This window comes from Borostomias antarcticus, assembly GCF_949987555.1.
Source record: "Borostomias antarcticus genome assembly, chromosome: 17".
NCBI lineage: Eukaryota > Metazoa > Chordata > Actinopteri > Stomiiformes > Stomiidae > Borostomias > Borostomias antarcticus.
In genome coordinates this window covers 21801928-21812091 of record NC_140250.1, presented here as the reverse complement: position 1 = coordinate 21812091, position 10164 = coordinate 21801928, and positions in this window count along the sequence as shown.

Sequence of the window (10164 nt, the reverse complement as noted above, 5' to 3'; positions counted from 1 at the left end):
AGCCACTATCCGCAAGGTGCAGTCGAGTACAAGTTTAAGAGCATGAAAAATTGAATAAACGACAGTTAAATCCGCCCATCTTCTTTCGCTAAGTTACAGCCTTTGCCACAAGGCGCTTTTAGTCCAGTATTGTCTTTAAGCGCTCAGAGAGAGCTCCGTAATACGTGATCAAACATGACTTATTACTTGTTAGTTGAATGCTGAAGCGAAACCCTCGTTCAAATCCTACCACGGGCAGCGCTGGGAGGAGAGGCGTGCAGAGGCGCTTCGCATCGTCCTTGTGTGAGAGAGGACACGCTCCGACTTCAGCACCTTGGACAGCGATGCTTCAGCACCATGGACAGCGGCGTCTTCAGCACTGCCGCTGTTCAGTCGCGCGTTCCACTGAGCTCGGAGGAAGCGAAAGTTTCCCCAACCTTTTTCCCTGAAGAGAGGGGGACGAGAGAGCCGCGACGATTACTTTTCTCAGACATTTCCAATATCTTTGTTAATGCTCCGGTATCTTTTTTTGTGGAGAATAAAGACAACCCGATTTGCTGGAGGAAATGGTGCCAAGAAAATAATTGAATGCACTCTGCGGTGGTAAAATGTGTCATGTGCATGATATCATCAACTAGGCTTGCATTAAACGGACTGAGAAAAGCTGAACAATGTGAGTTTTTGTCCGGTCTTATTATAGCCTACCTTAGCTGATGAGCACATTTTCACTCTAGCCTATCTGCCTTACATATGATTGCCCGTAGGGGCCACTGCATGCCTGCCGTCAGAGTCCGAATAAACGTGATTGGAGCTGGGCCAATATCATAGATTATAGATATTGCGGAATTAAATTAAACAGATAAGATGTGATTTTATCAAGGAGCCCTTTGACCTGCTAATATGACCAACGCAACGGCACAATCGGCTCAGCGAGAGGGAAGGGTGAGACAGATACAGTCAGCATCTCGTGTGAAAACTGCTCAATGTCTGATCCATCATGTCCATGACACTCCAGGCTGCAACAGAACATTCGACAAATACTATTCTGAAAATTGTGCGAATAAGACCTGGACATTGGTCTTGTGGTGTGACTCATCTATCTATCTATCTATCTATCTATCTATCTATCTATCTATCTATCTATCTATCTATCTATCTATCTATCTATCTATCTATCTATCTATCTATCTGTCTGTCTGTCTGTCTGTCTGTCTGTCTGTCTGTCTGTCTGTCTGTCTGTCTGTCTGTCTGTCTGTCTGTCTGTCTGTCTGTCTGTCTCTCTGTCTGTCTCTCTGTCTCTCTGTCTGTCTCTCTGTCTGTCTCTCTGTCTGTCTCTCTGTCTGTCTGTCTATCTCTCTCTCTCCCCCCTCTCTCTCTCTCTCTCTCTCTCTCTCTCTCTCTCTCTCTCTCTCTCTCTCTATCTCTCTCTCTCTCTATATATATATATACATATATATAATTCACTATATTCAATAATTCACTATATTCAATAATTCACTATATTCAATATATATATATATATACATCTTTGTAAAGGAAATATCTTATTGTGAATCCCATGAACACAATGCCTCTGTTTTGAATAGTGAACCAGAAAATCAATGGGTATTTGATAGCCCAATTTTCTGCCTGGCTAAAAAAAAACAATAGAATTTGATAGACCTATATGGCAGTCCGCATAACTAAAGGGCCGTGCTTTGGCAAATCAATAGTGAGACCAACCTTGCAGAACCCAATAGGCACGCATCGCAGTCTCGCAGATGCAAACTGGAACAGTGAAATCAGGAGACCATCAGCAGACCAAGTATGAAACACCCAAAGATACTCTCCCATATGGTCATAGAGAGGGGAAATTGTTGTAAAATGAGAAAACAGATGTGATCTTTCTAGAGATTAACCTACACCTAGACTCTCGTCCCCACAGGATGTTTAGAGAAAAACACAGTTTCTTCAAAACAAACTCCCAGAAGATGACGACGATCATTTCGTCTTGAGACATAAGCATACGTGTTCACAGGCCTTCTATAGCCTACTATACGCACCATAATTATGCTATGCGTGTATTGCATTGGCGTGAGTATGTAATGTGTGTACTGTACTGCATCTGAGGATGCCTGGCTCTCCCTTTTAGTGTTTGTGCATGTGCCTTTAGATTATAAACAGCAGCAGGCTCTCCAGCACCTGTCAGGCCCGTTCAGCGTCAGCTCTGTCGGGGCCCTGGGTCGACGACATCCTTCCTCTGTAATCCAGGCATGTTTTCACACTGTTTTTAATAGCGGCGTGTTAGCAGCTCCCTATAGCCATGTAGTACTAATTGGCTCCTGACCCTCCAGCTCTTTGCTTTGAAAGGCTTTGCTGAGAAGGGGGCTGAGTCCTCGCGACGCACGGGTCACGTTACTCATTAGCGGGGGATCATACCAGCCGAGCGTGATCTTGAGTCGATCGGGCTGCGAGGCGCCGCGGCACCCCGCGAGGAGGCGGGCGGCGGTTGGCGGTGGAGGTGACGGATCGCGGGGATGCGGATGCCGGCGCGACAGCAGTCATAACAAAACTGTGGAGAAGTGTGCCGTTTTTTAGATTTGGTGCGGAGTGTTTCTTTCATGGCCTCAATCATCTGCTGTGGGAATTACCGTGTCAGCTCTAACATCAGCCATCTCAAGGACAGAGTTGCATTGCTTTACGGTGCCCCACCCCCTTCCTCCTCCACTTGAATTCGCAGGCTATTATCAGGGCCTGTTTTGCCTGAACCTGGTTTTCAGCAGAAGCGTAGCAGCAGAGTCCTTCTTCTTTCTCCTATCCTGCCTTTGCGACTCACAGCCGCCCTTCATGTTAGCCTGGAAAGATGTTAACAAGCCTCAACAGGGCCTGCGTGGCATCTGCGTGACAGCCCTCTCTAGAACTGAGGGGTAGGCGTGCATTCAGAGGCCACGGAGCTATTTGTCACATGTCAGTCTCTACCGGCGTTAGACATCCTGTTGACCTGGTTATAAGGACCAGGAACACTGATGGCCTGCGAAGCACTTCCTCTCCCTTACAAGTCCTATCTAACCCACCAATCAAACTATAGCACGGGAGGAAGGGCATGAAGCTCGAACAAGGGTATCAATTATTCAGCCTGACATTGCACTCGGGTCCACGCTGGGCTGTAGGACATTCAGGAAGTAGGTTGTTCGGGAAGCCAACATCAGCACCACCTACTAGACCATTAGTGCTTCACTTTGGCTTATCAAGAACACAGACAGATAATAAAACAGAGCTGTTACAACTACAAGGCTTCCACACACACACACACACACACACACACACACACACACACATGCACGCACACACATGCAAACACACACACATGCACGCACACACACGCAAACACGCACGCACGCACCCACCTACACCCACACACACACACACACACACACACACACACACACACCCACACACACCCTCTAATATATTCTCCAATGTGTGCATATGCAAGTTTCTCTTTATTCTCTCTATTCATGTCATGCTATATATCTCCCAGGTTAGTGTCTGTTGGACGGACGTCTGTGGGGAGCTGCCTCTCCGTCCCTAAGGCCTATACCAGGTTAAGTTCATTCATAGTGCTCATGGTGTTGTTACGAGACCACAGGAGCGATTCCAACTCAATTAGCTAATGGAGGACCAGCATGTTTCTCCTCCCCATTTTTTATTCCCCTAGCAGGGAATTCCAAGCCGAGAATGTGCCCCATGCCATAATGGCCATTAGGCCCACATTTATAGAGTGCTAACAGATTCTGGCTATTATATTTGGTCATGGATAGTCACACCAGTTTAACAAAGTGAATGGCACAGAGTCTGATGACCTGAGGTGAGGGCAGTCTCCAATGGCCTTAGGAGGGAGATCTATCTTTGAAAGTCTGTCATTTTGTGTCCCCCTTTGTAAATGTCTCTTAAATAGAATGTTCTTGTGGGAAGAAAGACAATGACACCCTCTCAATTTGTCTTTAAATTAAATTAATCCTCGTATGATTTGGCTGTGATAAATCTAATCCTGTTCGCAGAGCTGTTGGAATCCCTTGCTGGTACACATTATGAGGCAAAAATGAATTCTTCCTCTACAAATATCCATTTTAATAGTATTGCGATGAATGTGACCTGTATTATGATTGTAGAGAATGAATCCACTGGCTGTGTGTATGAGCATACTGTACATCTATTATATAGTATATCTAATCTATTGTTATGTTAAATGATAATAAGGCAGACACTATCACCACTATGTTCTATCAAATCTGTCATCTCTATTACAACATCAAGAATTAATGCATAATTCAGATGATAGTATCACTGAGTAGTGTGATAATATCCCTATCTCACTACATTTCATACATTTCACAGTCTCTCAATACACACACACATTCTTATTAAGAGTAATCTGTGGCTTTCTCAGCTCAAAAGTGCCAGCCGCCCCCTCCTATCTGGGAGTGAATCACTCCCACGCGTCTGTTTGTACCACTGCCCCTATGGCACACTGTATTACATGGGGCAGTGACTCAGGCATTTAAAGAGCTTCTGTTGAGCAGGGGCACTTCAGCAACATTTTTGATATTTCTTTTTTTAGAATGCATCGACTGCATGCCAACGATGACAGGACAGAAGTCCACGTCCCGGTCTGAGCTCGGCGGTGGATCTGAGGCTCAGTCTGATACTTATTATCCTGCCTGTGTGTGTAACTATCCCCCTGTGGCTGCTGGCGTTTTCTACCAAGTTAGACTAAGAACCCTGTTACGGTTCCCTCTCCCTTCCTCCCTCCCAGGGAGTGGGGGGCAGTCATCTGTTCCATCTCTCCGCGTTGATGCAGGATTCTGCACCATAGTTTGGCGGAAGCAGGCTGCCGGGATCGTGTCCTTCGCTGCTTCTTAATAACGCCGAGTGATTTGAATACTGCAACAGAGGCGAAGCAGCCACGGGACAGACTTAAAGGATACATCGGAAACAATGTCTTTGTGCGCTTCAATTTAAAAAATAATGAGTTATTAATGGATGTTGTTTTCCTGTGGAACAGGACTAACAGACCTTGTAGACAACACTGTCTGCTGGGTTTTATTTGCACCTTCCAATCACCTGTAGATCTGAGTGGAGACGTGTGAACACACCTTCTCAGAGATCAGTGGAGCGACAGGGGGAAAACAAACCTGCCACAGGGTTGCTCAAAAGAATGATACGTACAGTAGCTGCACCATTCGCCTCTACTTTCAATCCCATTATATTTATAGATTACTGTATAGGCGATCCAGGTAACCTACTAACTCTATGTAAAAAAGGGCTTCCCATACATTTAATGTTATATTCAGTCGCCTTTCTCAAGCTTCAATTGCTTCATTTGCTTCTTTTTTGTGTGACGCAACACAGAACTGAACGGATTGACTACCCCACTTTAACATCGTTTATCCATTCAAACGCTATGTCTGTGTTCTGACTAAAAAGGAGGCATACAGAACCCTTCCGAAGGCTCATCTCATCTGGCATGCGGGGGATGGGGAGCTCTTGTAACAAGGGGGGCAATCAGATTGATTATGAGTGCATGCATGTCGTGTCAGAAAGTGTCAGTTAGGGGCGTAATGTATTCTGTGTAATCAGCTTCAAATGCCCGCCCCCCAGGGGGAGGGCATGGGAGAGGGACACGGCCATTTCCTTTGGCCTGCCACTGAGAGCACGTTGTGGTGTTTCCACAACAACCTAACCACCACAAATGAGGAAGGGGATTATGGGTAACAGCTCACACCATTATCAACAAGATCTAGAATAATATAAAATGCTTAAAATATGAGTCTGTACTCATGGATTTATTGAGTACTGAGTTGCAGTCCATTGCTGGGCAAATTCATTATGTTTGAATTAGATGGAACGGTGACTTTTGGAGTGGATTGTTTTGTAATTAGATTGATACACAAGGATTTTGTGACTGAGCCACAGGTGATGTGCTAACATTATAAGATATAGTGCCGTATGCCTACGTCTCTCCCTGAGTCATTCAGAGAAAAAAACACAGCAATGTTGAAGTGTTATGTCCTACATAAATGAGCTCTGGAATGTCAATACACTATTACTCATCAAGTGTACAGTAGCCTACAGTTTGTTTCAAATCCCACTTCTAACCATTAAAGTAGCATTGAAGCTGCCATCAACCTTAAAGCCCGTGGATAACAGCAATCGAGGATGAAGTTGATGTAATAATCAACCTCCCATCAGCCTCCTCTGATACCCACCCCCACCACTATCCCTGTCACTGCGCAGTGGTCATACGACAGGTAGGCAATATGATAATCTGTGGGTCTATGTGCAGCAGAGAGAAATTTGCTGATTTGCTAGTAGAATGGGTGATCATATTGAGCGGAAATTATGTTTCGCATACTGAGGCGAACCTGCAGACCTCATTAAAGCCTGTCAGCGAGAGGAATTTCAGGCCACGGAGGGCTACTGCGGTAATGAGCCAGCAGCCCGAGCCGCAGAGAAAGGGCTCAATGACTATCTGCGGTCAAAGATGGACTCCTAGTTTAGCTCTCCATCAGCCTGCATGGAAATATATTCACTGAATATATATGAATACGTTTCATGTGAATAAACCTCACAAGTGCTATTCGATTATCCTTTATTATCACCAATGAATTATAGCCTATTTATGTACATTATTAACCTGGCTCCAGCCCCTAAATCTAATGATCTAGTGATCAATTTTCACATTTTCAAAATGCGATTTAAAGGTCTGGAAAGGCTCTTGTGCAGAATGATTTCTTGGTTGGAATTCTAACCAGGCCAATCAGCGTCATTTGAACGCGATCGACGGACTAAAATGCAAGACGTGATTGGTAAGGGGATGAACTAATTGCTGAGGACTCCTTCAGCAAAGCCTGTCGCGGAAAACGACTGCAGTAATCATTCTGAAGTGAAACTAAATGCCAATTCAGTCTGTCAGGCTAGTACAGTACAGTATATTACTTAAATTTGATTTTTATTTTTAGCTGATATTAAGCTGACTTGTGGATCAGAGAGATATTGTTTCCTTCTCTCTATGTCTTTTCAGGTGATTAGCGAAAAACGTGTGGCTGACGGCCAATTTTCTGTCAGGAAGGCTGTAGTTCATACAGTATGATCAATACATTAGCCAGAGTAGCTTCCTCTCCCACCCTTTATGTGAGATATCTTGTGTGATCTACTCTGGTCTGAGCATAACTACTTCGCTGCATTTGAACCTGTAATCATCTGTATAATATTCTCTCCATAATACTACTCTCTATAATGCTACTTCAAATGGAATCACAAAGACCCATCCTTGCCCCAAACTCACCCACTGGTTATAATGAATTCTGCTCTGTGTAGAGGTTTTCAGGTTATTCATTCTTCATGTTAATGTTTTCACGCAAGGCTAATGATGTGTAGTAGATGCTGAACATCTGCTTGGTCTCCGCCTTCTCTGATGATCAATTGTGTAGTGTGAGAGCTGCACGTCACCTCTCTATGAGGCACTCAGAGAGACGCTCCTGCCGGGGCGGGAACGTCTTAGCGTAGAACCGTGGAACCTCACCTGCCACTACGGGAACCTTCATCCCTCTATCTCTGTTCTCTCCTCTCCTAATGATCCCTTCACCCCCCTCTACTATAACCTCCCCCAGGAGGATGGGGGCGGATGTGGATTTGGAGGTCCTAAGAGCAGAGATGTGTCTGTGTGAGAATCCACAAGGCAGGGAAAACAACAATCCTTTTTTCATGGCACATTGCTGCCTCTCTCTCTCTCTCCAGCGTTGCATCTCAGCCCAGCATCGCCTCACAACAGGAGCGCAGACAAACAAATAAGGCTTCACAGCCAATGCTGTCATGCCTAATCACCATCATAAATGCATCACGCTTGTCTAAATTCAAGGTTCAGTTTAATCATTCACTATTTCATTTGTGGATAAAAGTATTTTTTCGCACACACCTTTGGTATTTTCATCTTTTTTTTAAATGTACAAAATGCTTACAAAATAGCTTGAAAATAGTTAGAAGACAATCATGATACTTCAACGCTGCCAATATACAACACCACAATCATAGACAATCTCTCTCATCCCTTAGAAGTTAAGTTGTTACAAACCATTTGAAAATAGTATGGTCTATCTTTTTGAAGTGTCTGTGAGAATCTATCTAACTATTTCATCAGAGGGTAGTTGAGTGGTTGGGCCTGTGAAGGCAATTAATTCCTGACCTCTGGCTGTTTATAACTGTTTTATGAATAGATGGTTGACCACTAAGAGCAGCTGCAGACCAGTTCTGTGCATTTCAAAGGAACGTGTCTTTTGCTGTTAGAGTCACCCTGACAATAACTGACGAAATGTGCTAACTAGTACTGAATAATTAAGTCATACATAAGAGCCCTCTGGGAATGTATCGAAGAGAATATTCTCCAAAAAATATGTTTGGGTATAAGGAGTGAGGGTCAAGGACATTGGGTTTGGCATACTGTACACAGTATACTGTACAGTACAGTGTATATGCCATCTTTCTACAATGGAGAGTTTGGATACGTGATTCTGATTGGCTAGCAGCCATTGTAAAATACTCTGTAACACACGGCTGCGACCGCATAACAATTAGTATTAATGCGCCGTCAATCTCATTAACAAGGCTATTGATAAGATCAAGCAGTACAACAGCAATCCCAAAGAGGAACACAAGGTAACGGTAGTATCACCATACTTTTGGGCTAGAGTCGCTAGTTACCACAGGAGTAAAGGCAAGGAATGATATTGGGAGTGAGGTGATATTTGGGAGTGAGGGACGGGTTCTTAAGCTGAGTTGATGAGAAGATGGGAGGCAGGTACCCTGATGGCAACAGGAAACAGGAAACAGGAGTGCAGTAGGAGCCGGGGAGCGGGGGAGAGTGGGAGCGAGTGAGACACGCCCACACCACAGAGACAGACACGGGAAACATGAGAGGTAAATATGGGGTCATGGCTGGGCCAGGATGGCACTTACAGTACCTCAGCCCCTCTACATTTTCACTGGATCTATTATGACGGCAGAGTTTATCATTTGGATGTCGATAGCTCCCAGCCCCCTACCCTCCATGTTGGACACGGTAAAAGCGGACAGCTGGAGGAAGATGAGATGAAATTTCCAGCAACCAAGGTTTGTTGGTTTAGCACGAAAACGCTGCAGCACTCGCTGTCCTTGGACTTGTGTCCAGACACAGATAATGTGGACAAAAGACCTACGAGAACGCAGACAGCGCACACAAAGACAAAATTGATTTTACTTTAAAAAGCTGTCGAGCAATGCTTTTCAAATGAGCGTGTCCTTGAACTCCATTGTGCGGAAAAAATCCAAGCAAAACCACTGTCACATAGTGGGCAACCATTATGCTTATACTGTGGTATTTCTGGCAGTTTGTGATGGTGAACTTCTTCACCCGCTGTTGAGAGATAGTTGGACAGAGTGGAGCAGTGCCTGGGAGAGACGCTGCCACAGACAGAATTATTAGTCTGATCCCTCTAATGAAGCTGAGTCATTTCCCTGGGGGGGAGGAGCTTCTCTTATTACTTCTCATTGGTCCACAGACTAGGCTAGACCAGCCAAGCGATGTCATCGTTTTGTCGGCCAGTAATAATCAGATCTAAAGCCAGAAAGCCTATAAATAAATGAGGCTAGGCCTTTCTAGATGTTTAACTGTGGGTTATCACGCAGTAATATAAGATTATTTAACTGTTTTAAAATTATGTGCATTAAAATTGTCTGCATATGAAATGATCTTCATTAGCCTCAATGATTAAATATTTCACCTATGCTGCCCACATTTCCTTTTTGGAGAACTTTTAATGATAAAATATAGATATATTTAATATATTTTTTGATGCTTTGATTTGTTTTGAATTAATTATTTGACTACATAAGGACATAATTAAATGGACCCAGACAGTGTTAATCGAGAGAGAAATGTACTTTTGCCAAATGTGGGGAGCCAATCATTTTTTATCATAGAGAATCTGGAAACCCTAATTGGACAAAGCACAGACTGTGAGATGATGCCAGACTAGTAGTCAATACTGTACTGTCTCTCTCTCTCTCTCCCTCTCTCTCTCTCTCTCTCTCTCTCTCTCTCTCACTCACCCACTCACTCTCTCACTGTCTCTATCACCCTGTGTGTGTGTTCCCCCCCTCCCCCTCTCT